At 33.1% G+C, this 18,174-nt stretch overlaps 1 pseudogene; it reads left to right on the forward strand.

Moving 5' to 3' along the window:
• The first annotated feature begins 309 nt into the window (after window positions 1-309).
• Window positions 310-18,174, forward strand: part of LOC149533735 (E3 ubiquitin-protein ligase listerin-like) — a 90,722-nt pseudogene continuing 72,857 nt past the window's right edge.

Genomic DNA, 18,174 nt, shown 5'->3' on the forward strand with positions numbered 1-18,174 from the left:
TGACAACATCTGACTGTACTCTCAGCATAGGACATCATAGTGCGGGCAGCAAGCATGTATACTTGCTCGGCTTGGTGCAAATATGTTCCACCGTAGCCGGTGTCGTCCATCGCCTGGCAGCTGTTCGATGCCAAGGGGGTAGCGGGTCTGTTTGTTCCACGTGGCAGCATTGCAATGACGGATCTCATGGCCGCGGCGTACAAGAGCTCCAACAGAAATCTCATCAAATCCTTCTTCCAAGAGGAAGACAAGTACCTGTAGTATCTCAGAGAGGCCACCGGGTGACCTATCGTTTTCGTCAACCCGCTGATGGTGACCAGCAGCGGTGGTGACGAGGATGACAAACAGGTGGCTGGTTCCGTTGTGTTTCCGTTGTTCGGGAGGAGTGTTTCTAATTTTATATTTTCTTTACAATTATTCATTTTATTTATTAAATATTTATTATTTCATTACAATTATTTATTTTTTCTATGTACCATTATTTTACCACGATATCATTATTATTTTACTATCAAAATTTTACTATAAAAAATTATATAGATAAATACATTAAAACTGTTACCCGTTGAATCTATAAATTCAAACATTTATAAATCTAAAAAATAATATAAAAGCTTTTACATTAAAAAAGAATATTATAAATTTTTATACTTTCTAATAAATTAATTTTTAACTAAACAAAATATACTTTTACTTTAAACATTAAAATTTCAAAATTATTACTCCTCAAATATTTGAACCAATTCTTCGCTTCTCATTTATTTCACATTTGTAATATTTTACTTCTACTTTAAACTAATTGCAAATCTAGTGTTTAACAAACATTAAAATAATTTTTCACCTTGCTCTTTTGACTATAGGCAAGGAGGGACTCGTGCTTGACCAGAGCTCTTTTTTTTAATGGAGATTAGTACTCTGGAAAAGTGGCTAGTAGTTGTACATAGTCCAATATTTCTAATTCATTAATTATTAAATTATTATTGAATCTTTCTACATTTTTATATTATATACTAGAAATAAACAATTCTTATGTAAATAAATATATTAAATGATTCTTATGTATTTTTAAACATTGATTTAATTAAATAAAAGTAGTCACTTTAGATGACATGGCCAAAGTTTAATGTCCTAAATAAAACTAAAATGACAAAAACGAAAGGAAAGAACAACAATTTTGTTATTGATTTAATTAAATAGAGGCAATCTATTTAGATGGACCAACATTTAAGAGCCTAAATTTAAGAGAGCAAAAATGAAACCAACCATCTTGTAGGCAACCTGTTTAGATGGCTAAAACCAAAATTTAACATCCTAAATATAATTAAGATTATAGAAAATAAACAAAAAAAATTTTGAAATCTTAATTTGAAGACTTTTTAGCATTGACATCTTTATTCCTAGAATTTTGAAGCATTCGTCAAAGTGAAATCATGAATCTATTAGGAAAAGAAACATGAATACATGTACATATAGATATATGGTGGTGGTCTACTTCCTACCAATAGTGGAGTTTGGAAGTTTCTTTTCCCCTCTCATAACACTTTGGAAACTTGTTAAAAACTAAGAATAGACTATTTAAGCCTATTTGATGTGAAAATATTTGTAGTTCTTATTACTTCATGTTTATAACAGAAATGTTATTCATATTTGTTATTTTTAATGAATGCACAATTTGATAATTGCTATTCTAGTTGTGGATGAGAGTATTATTTTAATTAATATACAAAGTCTTCATTTATTAGTGACTTTATGCTATTAGGTAGAGAGAGCTAATAGAATAAAAACCTCTTGAACTTCACCAAGTTCCTCTTTTTTTTCTCTATAAACTTTGTGATTATTCAATAATGTATTGGTGAAACTTTTGGCTTTGAATTCTCACATGGAAAACATATCTTGATATAATTTAGCAATCCATATTACATCAATATGTAATTGAATCTATATCTCTGCCACCGAGGTATCATCCACGAATCTAATTTAGAAAGGAGAAAGTCCTCACCACCTTAATCTCTATTGAACACAAGAATTGTTATAGAGAAGCCACAAAATCAAATCAAACTTAGATTCCTATCTATGAATGTCATCACACTTACACACCCTTGAAAAGCTCACCTTTATTCCTCAAATATAATTTTGCTAGGATTAACCACAGACACAAAAAAAATTACATGCAAATGTAACCAATATTAAAAAAATAACAATTCATAGAGAAGAGAACACAACACACAGAGATTTAACATGGTTCACCCAATCCCTAGGCTACGTCCACCAAAACTAAGTCCAATAAATTATTATTATCCAATTATTACAATCTGCAACCCCTTAAAGCTTAATACTTTTGCAAGAAGCTACAATCTCATCATACATTATGAAATCCCTAACACTAAGCCATTTTTTACATGTTTTCTCTGCATACAAAATTAGGGCTACAATAAGTCTACCAATAGAAAAAATACTAGTTGATGCCTTTTACAATAGTAAATTCATTTTTTTCTTCAGGGTCACTACCTCTAAAAACCCTTGTGGGGGTGTTGCCTCTCGAACCCACGCTATACTATGATAGGGAGCGCACTTGGGATGCTACCCTAGGGTCCCACAAGGGGCACTGGCCCTTGACCCCATCTTGGGGGTGTTGCCTCCAAACCCTCATAGTAATAATATGGGGGCTAATTACACTAAATAATGGGTAGAAAGTTAACCTTCCACTCTGATTAGGCTCCACATCACAACAAATCTTGGTGGGGGAAAAATCTATAAGAGACTCAATGATTAGTCCCAAACAATTCCAAATTGCATCTTACAAACTTGTGGATTCCTCAAAAAACCCTTTCATATCTAGGAAAGCAAGTATTCAATTTGGCATCCCAGAAATCTAATCGTCATGTAATTAGTGAGAACCCAATGAAGTTGTGCATGCTTTACTATATTTTAGATCATGTAACCCAAAGCTATTAGCAACAGACACCCATTTTTGTCAAATTTATAATAATGTAGTGAAGATTCATTCCAAAGATATTGGAATGCATCTACACCATTCCACACAATATTTTGGTAGGAAATTTTTCTTCTCCAAGTATTTCTAAATTTTATTCTAGTAAATACCTTGTAGCACATTATAGGATGATAAAATTTTATACCAATCAAACATAGAAACTATCAAAGCAAGACACAAAATTCCAATGCCACACAAAGAGATAGCTAACCTACATGTGTGGAGGCAATACAACTTAATTAATGAGATTCAACCATTTGTGAATGTGTTGAGTTTGTATTTAGTTGGAACCTAAGGACAAGGTACTTACCAACCTCTCTTCCATTCACTCACAAGTCATTCAGTATTAAAGGCTTTTTACTATAATTAGCAATTGTACCTTAATGGTAAATAATAGGTATTCTATGATTTCTAACAATATAAACTTTACTTTTTTTTCTACTTTCTAATTGACTTGTCCAAAATATCCTAATATTTTAATTGAGTTTGGTTTGTAAATGTATTAATTTTAGGGTCCTAGAAAAGAACAACTAGTATTGAATCCAATAATGACAATTTGCATTCTCACAGTGAAAATTTATCTTATTTTTTACTATTCTCACACATATGGAATGATTGAATAATAGCCATAAATTTTAGATTTCATCTTCTATGTTTAAGTATTACAACATTATGAGAGCCTCATTTTTCTAATCCCAACTTCATTATTTTAAATATATTTCTCATATTAAACAAATCTGAAGATTAACAATGTTATTCTCCAATTGTGTAGCTACCAACATGTATCCTTACATGACATTGGTAATGTGTCCTTTGAGGATCAAATTAGATTATATTGGCAAAATTGTTCATGATCAAGAGTCTTGGTTCACTATGTTGCCTATTTTTGTATTGTTCCTTTGAATAAGTATAACAATTTACTCATTTGTGCCTTGCACCTATACATATACAGTTACGACCATTATTCTAGTTCCCCAAATCCTATACTATGATTCTCTCTACAAGTGATGGAAAGACATGCAAGAGAAAACTCAATCTAAGGTTGTGATTTATATATATATAATTTATTTCATAGATCAAATCCATTTTGGATAATGAAAATGAGTCTAAATGTATTAACATATAAATTTTGTGATAATGTTTCTCCTCATTTTAAAATCTCCACAATAAGATGTTCAAGTCCAATAAAAATGATAATAAGAAATACTATCATACATGATAATTGGAAATAATGGCATAATCTGTAAAGGAGTCAGAGAATGCCATCTCATTTCCTATACCTGTGTCTATTTAATTAATATTTTTTAGGTAGACCTACAATATCTCTGGCAAGCACTCACATTCTTACTTTAGAGTGCTATATCTTACAAGCTTCTAGAAGTATTACAATAGGTTGAAAGAATCATCACAAGATTAGGAAGGATTTCATGCCAATCTTATATCTCAAACTCTTGGGAATTCCAATGTCTTAGTAATTCTCTTGGTAATTTTTCATTCATGGCAGTACATTTAATTGATTCAAATAAAATGAGTACCTTTATGCATAGCAACCATTGTCATATCTTCTACCATCTTTGTATCTAGGTATCATCAATCCTACTTTTTTTTGGAGGGCTTAACTACTTGAAATTTCCTACTTACAATAACATTATTTGAAGAAGCTCTTACTCTCTTCAAGTAGAAGAGGAATATGTTCTTATATTAATAGGAAAGAAACTTTTTCTAGTAACAGTAAAATACAATTTTGTGTGGGTATTTCTTACCATGTGAGGATTGTAAGTCTACTTTGTTTGGGTTCTCTAAATCTATTAAATATATAGAATTTTATCATTAGATCTGTGTAGTTGTTCAATTTTTACAAATATAGGAAATGGTTGAAACCACAAATGGAAGAGGTAATATCTAGATACTTTTGTCTTTGAACACAATTAGTTATTAAATATGTATACAATACTTATACTTAAGGATATAGATTAAATTTTGATTTTTTAATCTATATTTGATCTTTATTTAGAACCTTATTCGAATAGATCTAATTATAGAACCACACCATTTACTATAATCTTTAATTTAGGGTTTACAAAAATAATTTAATTACAAGAAAATTTTCCGCACATAAAAATCATTAAAGGTGCATTACCTTGTCATTTAGTACCATCTTTAATTTTAGGTACACAAACCATTAAATTGAAGAAAAAAAATCTCTCATTTTCAAATAAAAATAGATAAAGGTACAAACTTCATATGGGAATCAATTTGAATATGGCAAATAAATTGATATTTTAAAATTTATCTCATAATATGTTTCAATTAAGGGTAAAAGTAGGTTTTGAGATGACCCAAAACCCCATGAAAGTATATTTTTATAGGGGATATAAAACCCCATCAAGACACAATCTAGCATCCTAAAAGACACACACAATATGAAACCAACCAAATAATTAAAAAGAAAAAAATGGATGCCGAGAGAAACCCAACTTTAAATGCTCTAACACAAATTGGAACCAAACTCTATAGAGTAGAGATCAAAGGGCATTTTAGTCTCCCCAAACTATTATATAGAGAATACCTAGCTTCAAGATCCATCAATCTTGTCAAATGGAGTTCCACCAAGAGCATCTTAGAAGAAAACTTGATCTCCATCGAAGGGTTACCATAACCCAAAGCCTACATGCTGCAGTAATTGAAAAAAAAAACAACTACCCCAAAGGGTCCTTGAAAATTTGCAATATCCTACTAAGAAAAATGGTAAATAAAGAAAACAAGCCCAACTAAGGGACAACTTTAAAATCCTAGGAGGTACCAGTACTTCCAAAACAAGAAGCATAAGGTCCCTCTTCCTTCCACATCAACCTTGTCATATTCATATCCACTTGAAAGGAAGTAACATTAGAAAAGGACCCATCAAAACTAAACAACCTCTAACCAAGGAACACCAAAAAAATTAGGGAAAAAGAAAAAAGGGCCAAAGCAAAGAGATTTATCTTAGAACACCTCTGTATAAGAAACCTCTACATCATTAGAGGGTAAAGCCCCCTCATCTAAACAACCCTAATGTAAAGAAGCTCTTGCAGCACTAGGGGGTAAATCTCTCCATCTTACTGGAATGATCCCCACCAAACAAAATAGAGGCTTCCAACATCCCTCTGAACTATATGTAGAATACTCCCAAAAACCTACAATGGGACCACCAACCCAAATTAGGAATTTCCTCATATATGTGATCTTTAATGAACCTACAGTGGCTAGAGGGAAAGGAGGGACTCCCCAAAACTAGTTGAGATATAAACACCTTCAAATCAAGGAAATCAACTCTTCTCATCACCATTATATAGGAAACCAAATTTAGAGTATCAAATGATATCACAAGAGTTTCCAACTCATAGAAATAATAACCAGTTCATTAATCTCTTTTGCTGGAATCAATTATTCAATACTATATTGTCATTGATGTTTACACAAATGTCACTATTAATCGAAAAATATAGAGTTTGAATTATTAACCTTGTATATCTTAGTATTCACCGAGCAGTCGGGTAATGAAGACTTTCTAGTATTAACCAAGTAGATAGTTAATGAAAGGTTTCCTACTTGCAGTATTGATCGAATGGTCAGGCATAGAAAAAGCTCAATATTAACCAAGTGGTTGGGCATTGAAGAAGTCATAGTGTTAGCTCAGTGTTCAGTTCCAATGTCGATTGAGTGACAATAGATTGAATGTGTGAAATGTTTATTTAATTGAGTTTGACTATTTGAATGTTTATTGATATTTTGAAAGGGTTCTCAAGCTAATTTCTCCTTGCTTATAATACATAAGAAAGGTAAAGTCTTTAGGATAAAATGTGTATCAAGAAAAATATGATATAGATGGATATGTGAACAAAGGCAAGGTAGAGCAGGAAAGTGTACAAGCTAAGCTACAAAGAAACATCTAATCAAGAAGGATCAAGAGGTTGGAAGCTAGAATAGAGATTTGAATAGAAAAAAGAAAGTTTCTTCTTGAATCAGGTTAAATTGTTGTTGCTTTATAACCATTGTAGTAGTAAATAAATCTCTTAATAGAGTTGACTTAATAGTCATTTTGTAAATCCTCTAAGAAGGTGACATTTCTAGATTGAAGTGTTTGAAGACCTCTAACCAAACCACTCCTGATAGGGTGAACTAAATCCTTTAACAAGGTCATACTTAATAGTCCATTTTGTAGCCTTTACCAAGGTTGGCTCCTAAAAGGGCTCACATTAGATCAATGAAAGTTATTGTGACTAGTTGCATGGTGGTTTTTACCAAATTCGGTTTCCACATTAAATCTTGGTGTCATCCATGTTCAAGTTATTTACATATGCATTATATTTCTTCAACTAAATCAGTAAAAGATCAAATATATTAATACATTTTAATATTTCCTTTTTAATTGAGCATCTATTATATTCTAGTGTTAACTGAGCTATTCAGTAATGTATGATAAGTGGAATACGGTATTGACATCTAAGGGATAGGGATTTCCTTTTGTGGTATTTGATTCACCCCTCCCCTCTCAGTTACTTCTCTTACATTTCTAGAAATTAGTATCAAAGCAATCAATACTTGCAGGAAAAGGTTTTCAAGACCTAAGCTAAAGACCATGATATCTTATAGAAGGGAGATTTCTAAACTTAACAGAGAAAACTTTTCAGCATGGTAGGAATTTATGAAGCTTCTGTTGGAAATATAAGTGAAGTAACTAAGAGGGGATGGGTAAACCATTTACCATAAAAATAAATCCCAAATCCCTTAGATGTCAACACAAATCAAAGAACAAACTCTGTTGAAACTGGAAATACTATTGTAACTCAGTTAGCATTAAATCACTTGGCAAACACTAAGAATTACTATCACTCGACAATTAATGAAATAAATTCTTGTTAAGATGTTTATTGTTATTAATAATAATTAACTTAGTTGCATAAATTTAAAGAAAATAACATTAACACGTATGACACCAGGATTTAAAATGGAAACACAATTTGGAAAAAACCACCAACTGGAACTGGTTACTATTTTTCACTCTTCTAAAGTGAGCCCTATTAAAAAGCTAACCCTATTAAAGGTTACAAAACACACTATTAGGTGTGACCCTATTAAAATATTAAATTCACTTTGTTAGGAGTGGCCTTGTTAGAGTTCTTTAGACAATTCAATCTAGAAATGTCACCTTGTTAGAGGATTTGGAAAATAAACTATTAAGCTAACTCTATTAAGAGGTTTGATACATTGCTATAATTATTAGAGAGTAACAATGATATGACCTGATTGTTGATGCAACTAAATTGCTGATTTCAATTCTCTATTCTAGTTTGTACGTCAGTATCCTCCTTGATCAGATAAAACTTTACAATTTAGTCAATGTAGGATACTCTACTATCCTTCCAATTCACTTTCTTGGTTTATCCTTTCAATCCCATTCTTCTATCATTCAAACCCACAACTTGAGCTTATATTATTTACCTTGTCAAGTAGGCTTGAATACACTTTCAAATATTCAATATCCATTCCTTAAGTTAGCTAGACTTAACAAATAATTTCATCAACCTAAATATGTTGAATCAAGCAAATCCTTTGTTAGCCGACCCTGCTCAGTCAACACTAACTTAGAAAAGACTTTCTTCATAATTACTTTGTTAACTACATGAACTCGGTTAACACTGCATCTTGAACTGAATTCCTTTGGTAACCGAATGAGCTCAATTGACACTAACACTTTCTGTGCCAACTTCTCTTGGGTGCTCGAGTGAACTTGGCAGATATTGTCTTCCTGCAAACTTGATTTGATGTCTGAGTGAGCTCAGCAGACACTGTCTTTGAAATTGATTATATTTGGAATGCTAGATAGACACTAACTAGTAAAGACTTATTTTCAACAATCTCCCTCTTTGGCATTGATGACAACACAACATGTTATAATAAAATGAAGTTTTAGAGAAAAATAAAAGTAAGGATAATATCTATAGTTTCATTCTAATTCTCATCCATGAGAACTCCCTCTATCAATGTGAACTCCCTCTGTCATCAGTCTTTAATTTTAATTATTGCAATATCAAACGCTCTCTCTCTCTCTCTCTCTCTCTCTCTCTCTCTCTCTCTCTCTCTCTCTCTCGCAAGTTCATTCTTCCTTTTTGACAACTCTGACATATATAAAGAATATCTCTGATATATGATAGAAAATTCTCATGAAATTTCTCTAATGAATGACAAAACTCTCCACCTTTGACATCTCATGCCAAAGATAGCATTCAATGAACTTGCATGTACCTAATGTACTAATTCATATGCAATCTACCCTTTACAATATTGCATCAACTTGACTAATCTTCAACATGCTTGGTTGAGGCATCACTAAAATCTGATTAGTGAGCTTTAGATGGGGGAATGACCCCTAGCGTACCTCTTAGATCAAAGAATACATCCTTAGGTAATGGCTTGTTGAATATGTCTACATTCTTTTCTTTTATATTCACATATTCCAATTTGACCTCCTTATCTTGCACCAATTCTCTTAAGAAATGATATTTAATTGAAATTTTCTTTGTTTTTATATGCATCAAAGGATTCTTGGAAATGTTAATTGCACTGGTGTTATCACATAAAACAACAAGTAGATCCTTGACTTCTTCCTTCATACTTGTAAATAGTTGTTTGAACCAAACAGTATTTGAACAATTGACTATTACAACAACATATTTTTCTTCTGTTGTTGACTTAGAGATACAATTCTTCTTCTTGCTTGTCCAAAATACTAGCTTCTTTCCAAGAAATATTTCTCCACCACTAATTCTCTTTCTATCATCAATGTTTCCTTCCCAATCAACATCAGTGAATTCTTTCAATTCAAAGTTGCCTCCTTTCTTATACCACAAATCATAATCTTCAACACTTTTGATACCTCATGATTCTTTTGATTACCATCATATTGCAATGTCATGTTGATCCATGAAAATATTTTTATCATTGTCCTCCATATTGTAATGTTCTTACTCTTTTGATGTTTGGAATTACAACCTCCAAAGATTGAATGTATGTTTGGTGTTCTCCAATTATGTGGAGTAATTCTTTGAATAATAGAAATGTCCAATTTCTAATGAGGATGTATCAATAATATGGAAAGATAGAGATGATAAAAAATTTAGGGATAAGAAGTCTTTATCTAAAATCATCAGAGATATGATTCTTATAAAACACTAATGAAAATGTTATGGCTATTAGTAAATTGTTTATGAAGGATGATGGAAATGATTTGAAGAATTGGAATTTTCTAATATTTAAAAAAAGTTTGAGAAAGGGAAGAGAAACTATTTTTTGGATTGCTCCCCATGTTGGATGGATCAAGGCTAACTTTAACAGAGTGGTGAAAGGAAATCCAATAAACATTGGATGTGGGGAAATTCTAAGAAATGAAGGAGGTGGATCTATAGTGACTATTGCTATGTCTTTAGGAATTCAATCTAGCCATCTGGCAGAAGTGATGACCTCTTTGTAGGTGATTACCTTAGCCAAAGAAAAATGATGCAACAATGTTTGTTAGTTGGGGACTCTCTAAACATTGTCAATAATATCAATGTTATTTATAAGGCTTCCATGTCTATCAACCATATCATTGAAAAATTTAAAATGACATTCCTTAACATTTTGTTAAATTTAAAATATTACATGACTACTGTGAAACAAATAAAATAGTGAGATAAAAGCACAAACTTGTGTCACCCTCTTACAAAGGAAAATGACAAAAAAAGTATAAATATTCAACTTCAATGACATAAAACTAGTATTATTAATTAGAATTTGAAAATAAAGTAAACTAATGAAATTTTTAGAAATGGATGAAGTTTAGGATTATTATTTTTAATGATTATTTGGAATGAGAATTGATGATTTTTCCTACTTTTTAAGGATAACTTTTTAATTGCTGAAAAATGCTGAAAATGAGGGGTCTAATTCCCACCAAAAAACTATATGGAAATGAACCTTGTTCCAAAATCGATAGTTTTCATCTCCCACCATATTTTTTAAAACAAATTTATTCTAACCAAAAGAAAAATTATACATTTTGGAAGAGGACTCCCTCATCTGAAGTGTCATTTTCTTTTTAGATTTTTTTTAATCGGATTTACTATTTTTTCCTTTCTCAAAATCAATATCCTCTCAAGTGTTAAAATACATACTTGTAGTATTTCTTAATAACAATATACTATATCTAAGTATTTAACACTATAAACTATATATGGGAATATTCTTAACTTTGAGCTCTATAAAATGGTTTTTATGATTTATTAAAAGAATATCATTAAAAAGACTAAGAATTATTGAAACATCAGTTTTCTAAAATAATTTAATTTCTTTAGTAATTGGACACAAAGTAGCACAAAACATGCATTTAATAGGCATTTCTAATTGGAATAATGTGAGAATATGTATAACTTAGCTAGAATTAATTTATCTAGATCATAAGTTTGAACAAAATTGATTTTTAGATAGAAATAATCAAATTCAGTCATTGATAGAAGTGACTAACACTTCATCTACTGAGTTGTAGCCTCCCTCTTCTTCAACTGCCAAGTTAACATCATCAGTAATAGATGCAACATCTTCTACAATTTTATGTTCTTTCAGTAGTAAGTACTACAATTTTGGATTCTACAAATTTTTCTAAGTTATAGTAAGTACTTCAGTTTTGGACTCTTCAACCATACCTATTAGTATTCCAACAATTGGTATAATATCAATTTTTACTGCAAGTCCTACTATTTCAACTATTGTTTCCATCCTGGATATAAAGGCATTACGTACAAGGACAGTTGAACCTAAGGGTCAACTGCAACTGAGTACAAAATTTTTGAGTAAAGGAAAAGAGATAGAGGATGACATAGATTTAGATGAGGAGATAGAAATTCCCAAATGGGATATTCATAATCTTTCTGCAAACCAAATGCATGAGTTTGGTGAAATCCTTCAAAAAAAGGCAAGGCAGCAAAAACTAAGAGAAGAAAGAGATAGAGAATACAAAATTATAGATGATGCTAAGAATATTTTGTCTGAGGCTATAGGTATTGAGGTTGACACTTCTCAACCAATTTTGTTGCAATTAGTAGAGGCAATTCAAAAGTTTAATGAGGACACTAGTGGTCAAGATAAGTTAATTGAGAAAGCAGGAAAAAAAATTGATAATAAACTACTTGAGCACATTGCTCAACAAATTGTCGTCCATCAAGTTGAGCTTTCCTCAATTTTGACCAATCTTGAAACCTCTTGCTCCAATGTGACATCACTTTTTGGAAAGTTATGTGATGTTAACAAGTTCATAAAGGAGATAAATAGAAAACTGACAAAGACTGACAAGGATCTAAAAGCCAATGCACAACAGTTGGAACTTGACCCTAGTTCAAGCCCTACACATCATATGAAGATCAGATTTTTGTCAAACATGCAGACAGAGTTGTTGAGAGAAGAAGCAAGGATCTAGTCTACAATGATAGATATTCAGAATATGATCCTTCCTATCATGGATTCACATTATGATTTCCTATCTCATTTTTGTGTCTCCATGTAGATAAGTTTTGAATAAATCTTTGGCATTATTGTCAAAGGAGGGAGAGACTATGTTTAGAGAGACACTATGTATATTGTATGGGGGAGAATCATGCTAAGGGAGAAAATGTATATAGCAGAAGAGAAGTTGCAGATATGTTGTATAGGATACTGTATATACTTACAAAGATAAATTTTGAAAAATCTCAAAAATAGTATATCCTATTGAGCTAGTATCACATGGTGATGTATATAAGTTAAATTGGCTAATAAGTGTTTTTGTCACTAATGCCAAAGGGGGAGATTGTTGACATATTTGTCAATTTTGTTATTAGTGACACACAATTATTCAAATTTTGAGTGGTTACTGAGCTCATTGAACAATCTATAGTGTTTTCCATGTAATTCAATAGCCACCGAGCTTTACAGTTGCTACCGAGTCTTCTAGACTAATTTAGTGGTTACCATGTGAATTTAGTTAGTGTGAAGTCTAGCAGTTCAACCTGAGCTCTTCAGTGATTACCGAGCATTGCAGTTTCTATCGAGCTAGTAGTTCATGAAATGTGAAGCTAGTGTTAACCAAGGTGAATGATGCTTAGTGTTTACTGAGTGCAGTCATGGTAAACAAGTAATTCAATTTATGTCGAGTTACACAATATTTACTGAGTCACCAGTGCAGACCAAGTTCAAGACTACTTTGAGGTGATCTGTATGGACTCAGCTTCTACTTCTATTGAGTGCATGATGATGCCAAGTAATGACAGTGGAAGCTGAGTATCAGAACTTCACCAAGTCAGTCTTCAGAACCCAAGTATCTACATATGGGCCACTTTCTAACATTGGTGTTAATTTGTATGATGGCCAACTTTGTAATTATGTAAATTAGATTGGTATATATGTGTTTCCCTACTTTTCACCCTGTATCCATTTTGCAAAAGTGGAAGTTTTGTGTCCTAGTTTGGTGTAAGTATGTCTAGGTCTAGTTTTTCCCCTTAGGTGAAAGGAGTCTCCATCAGATTTTGCATCTTTCCCTTCTCCCACATTTCATGGCCGGATGGGTTTTCCTTGATGTCATAAGTCTATGGGTAGATTAGTACCTAATTTGATGGAGATTCTTGCAATTCACAAAGTTATTTACAAAGCTAGAATTGTTCATGGCTTATCATGTTTTTCCCATAAAAATGAAAGCTTGCAGAAAATCGGACATCGCCTTCTCCTCGACAGGTTTTCAACCCATGAAGACGATTTCATGTAGAGGTTAATGAATGAGATTTATGAATCAAGGTAAGAAGGTAATGAGTTTTTATATGAAAAATCCCTATTTTCATTATAGTATTTTTCTTTTGGAAGCATTTTGGATTCATTATGATGCTCAAAATCATCTTAAGTGGAAAACCCAAAAATGACTTCTCCTCAGTGGGCTTTTGATCCATGAAGTCTATTTTCTGCCAAAGGTAATTATGAAGGAAAGAAACAAGGAATTGGGCCCCTATTTGACTTATGCAGTCCTTTCAAGTTTTTCCAAACCCAAAGAAAATGTTAACTCAAAGGGTAAAGTGTAAATAAAGCCTCGGTGGAAGAACGGAAATCATCTTCTCCAAGGCGAGTTTTCAACCCATGAGAGCAATTTTCCACATTCATGAAGAAATTGACTTTATAAGTAGATTGGGCTCACAAATTACACACAAGACCTCTTAAAATGATGATGGAAACAATCTAACAATAGTTGGAAATGTATATTGAGTAGAATCCAATTGGACGGATATTTCCTTAGGGAGTACTTTATTCTTAATTCTCCAAAACTGGATGAAAAATAGAAAGGTAAGTATGAAATAAAGAAAAGTTACTGTTGGGCCTACAGAAATAGTGAAAAGACACTGAAACATATGTTAGAAGCTCCCACATTTATTGATTCAACATATTTATCCTTTAATTGGTTTGTGTGGTGCGGACCTTAAAGATTAATGGATGAATTAGGATTCCTATATAAAGGGAAACATAACAATTTTTCAAACTAATTTTTTTATTGAATTGTTATGTTGTTAAATTGTACAATGCTTTCAAATATTCTATGTTATGAATTAAATTGCATGTGCCTAATCTAAATTCAAAATTTCAATCTACTTCATCGTCTGATAAAATGCTAACCAGATTTGCGAGGTTTGATGGACTAAATGGAATCAAGTCCACATTGTAGAGTTTCATAGATACCTCACTCCACTTTTATGATATGGAATATTTCCAAAGGAGGCTGAGGTTAGAGTCTATTCATCCTATAACTGAGAAGCTCTGAGGAAGTGGACTAGCAAAGGCAGTTGGTTTCCCCATGGTAGTCCAAGCTCTAGAATTGATCTATGATAGGAAAACTATGGTGAATTGCCTCCAATTCCCAGAATGAGAGGAGTTTTCAGAATTGACAATAGCAGGAGTAGTCTCTGAGTTCTTCGTGAAGAAGATGGTGTGGAGAAAAAAAATCATGTGATCTTTGTTCCAAAAGCTGTAGGGTGCCAAGAGTAAGGTCTCCAAAACTCTATTTGGTACTAATCTCAAGCTTGAGATTGTAGACATTCTAGTTCTCCTATACATATTGAAAGGTGAGGTAAAGGCTCTTAATTTTGTTGAACAATATTTTTTTTGGTACAAGTCATTTGTTTAGATATGCAGTATATTGATTAGACCCATGACGTAAGTGAGAATCTTTCCAGAGTTGTTAGCATCGCAAAATTTTACAACACCTTTTATATGTCTTCATTTTTTATTTATATGCTAGCATCTCTACAGTTGTGGCCAGGTCTTCCAAGAATAGAAAATTTTCCTGATGATGTGAAATGTTATGAGTTATATTTATGTTTGCAATTGTAGAACAATTATGCATAATATGTCAAAGTTAATGACATGTTTACAATGAGAATTTGCAAGGAACTCCCAGAATGTCTAGAGAGGAGGTTTAGCCTAGAGGCAATGGTGGCTATTAATCAATTTGGGAACTATTTTATCTAGTTCTCATCTTTCTCATATTTGCATCTTGCAGCTTTTGATGGATTCCCCTTTAAGTTGCCCAAGTTTCCAAGCAATATGATCAGGATGATAGAGATTATGAGGCATGTGGTTTAGGTGAATGTGCTAAGCAGAAGCTTGAAGAAGAAAGGGTATGAATTCCCTATGAAAGTTGGAGGTTACAGTTGCAAGTCCCACCCTGATGCAAAGAATATGCTCAAAGCATTCAAGATGAATTAAAAACTAGAGGCATATGCGGTCATAAGACCTATGTTTCATCCAGATGGATATGTGAGGGATGTGTTGCAGGTTGGGAGTGTGATCAAGCACATTGCCACTGTTGAAGACTATTGGGTGGATTCTAAAGATGAATTTGAAAGTTGTAATCATGCTTTTGCCAAGCTCACAGTGGAAAAAATTAAGACATATGGTATCAATTTAATTGTTGAAGGATTGGAGGATGATGGACAAAATATGTATAGTAATACATATTTGACTAAAATAAGGAACACTCCCATCAATTCAAAGCCTTATGAGGATGTGGAGGAAGATCTAGATGTTATGATGGCCAGAATCATCAAGAGAACTAGGAAGTGGGTCGAATGGACAACCAAAAAAGTTGGAGTAAAAGCACAACCACTCAAGCTTCTTCAGCAGCTACTACTCCCTCTTCCTCCTAGAGTGCCACACCAAGCATAACACCAACTACCTCTCAAGGACTGGCTCAACCTTAGGGAGGAGGTGATCAACCACCAGACAATAGAATTCTAATAACTAAGACTTGTCATGATGGCTCCCTACTAGTTATTGGAACCCAAACTAGTGCTGAAGAGAATAAGGCAGAGGAGCTAAAGGAGAGTGCTACCACTCTAGTTCCACCCCCTCATACCAATCCAATTTAATCTCCTCACACTTCTTCAGCTCCATCCCCTCATGTTACTCCAGTTCCTTCTCCTCATCATTGCCTCATTTTGCTAGTAACTGCTACACTTTTACAACCAAGTGGCTCCCCAATATAGATAGTTGATTTTGGAGATGGAAAAAGTAGCAGTAGTGAAACTGTTGATTCTAATGAGGCTGCAAAGAAAACTCAAGAGGTGGAGAAAGGCCATAGCTCTTCCAAACTGATCTCTCAGGATCTGAAGAATCCCTTCTCTTCAACTACGATGACAGTCACTCTAGCTAAGAATAAAATGTTTAGTATAAAATTACTTGGGATGGCCTCCAAAGTGATAGGCACTGACTCCTGGTTGGAGGATACTCTAGAAAGAAAGAGGAAAAGGAAAGATGAAAGTGCTCTAGCAAAGAATATTGTATCCCTTGTAGTTCATTCTGGATATGCATTTACCAAGGTAAAGAATCAAAAAAATTTCTCTATACTTGGGCAAGATCCAGAAACAAGGCACTTGACAGTGTAGATAGCCAAGCGCAACAAAGGAGGAAGAATTGAAGACATGACTACTGATGACTTTACTCTGCACTCGATGGACCTTGGAGAGGCTAGACATGACACCAAGGTTGGCTTATGGAAGTCAACCAATGAAGTGATTGAGGGACAATTAGAAAGTCTGAAGTTGTCAAAGACTAGAATGAAGGTGGAGATAGAAGAATTGAACAAGTTCATCAAACATTTGGTTACTCCATTGGCAACTATCTCCAGAGTATCAATAACCAAGAATCCTATAGTTGCTGAGGTTCAGGCCCTCATTTCTCAACTTCAGAAAGATAGGCACTTTGGCCAAATTGGTAAGGAATGGATTGGAAAGCTTAAATTAGAAGGAGTTGCTATTATAGAACAAATTGGCAACGTTATCCTAAGATTGGAAACATACAAGTATAACATCTTGTCAAATAGTAATACTCTAGCTGGAGAAAGGACAAAGTGCGATGATTTTATCTCTCTTCTGAAGATGATTATCTAGATGAAGTCAAAGGAAGCTATTGAAGCAAAAATCTTGGCAAAGGGAAATGAACCTCTGTTTGAGTGGCTTCAAAGCATGCAGTTCAAGTTAGAAATGATCTTGTTGGAAAAAAAGGGACTCAAAGAAATAGAGGATAAAGAAAACAAGACCCAAGATAGAGGATTTGAACTCATGAAGGGGCTACATACTGATTCACAAACTAGTGGCCAAGGAAAAGCACTGATCAAGATAGATGTAATGAAGAATAACTTCTCCCAATTTATGGACAGTCTACCTGGCGTGTCTTCTAGTAGTCCAAACAGAGTTGCAGAACTCTACACCCTCAGCGAATGCATACATGTGGCTATGAAGGTGCTACCAAATCAATTGAATGCTATGAAGTATCTAGCCAGGGAACATTCCAAATGGCTCTTGAGATACACCAACATACATGTGCCCAAGCACGAAGAACTTGCCAATCATAGTTGTTGCTAAGGCATATAGAGAAAAAGCAGAAAAGGGGAAGAAGTCTCGAAGTGACTCACATTTTGCCCCCTTTTTTCTTTCTTATATAACTATTGTAATATGACAAACTGGTGTCTTTCCATTTGTCATTTTTGAGGAGATGAATCGATTGAATTTCTATTGTAATGGTCATTTCAAAATTCTATATGTATGAAATTGAAAGCTTAATAAAAGGTGTGAATTTTTGGTGTGAAGTACTTG

This window comes from Cupressus sempervirens, chromosome 10, assembly GCF_028749045.1.
Source record: "Cupressus sempervirens isolate cs-2001-9-10 chromosome 10, ASM2874904v1, whole genome shotgun sequence".
NCBI classification, from domain to species: domain Eukaryota; kingdom Viridiplantae; phylum Streptophyta; class Pinopsida; order Cupressales; family Cupressaceae; genus Cupressus; species Cupressus sempervirens.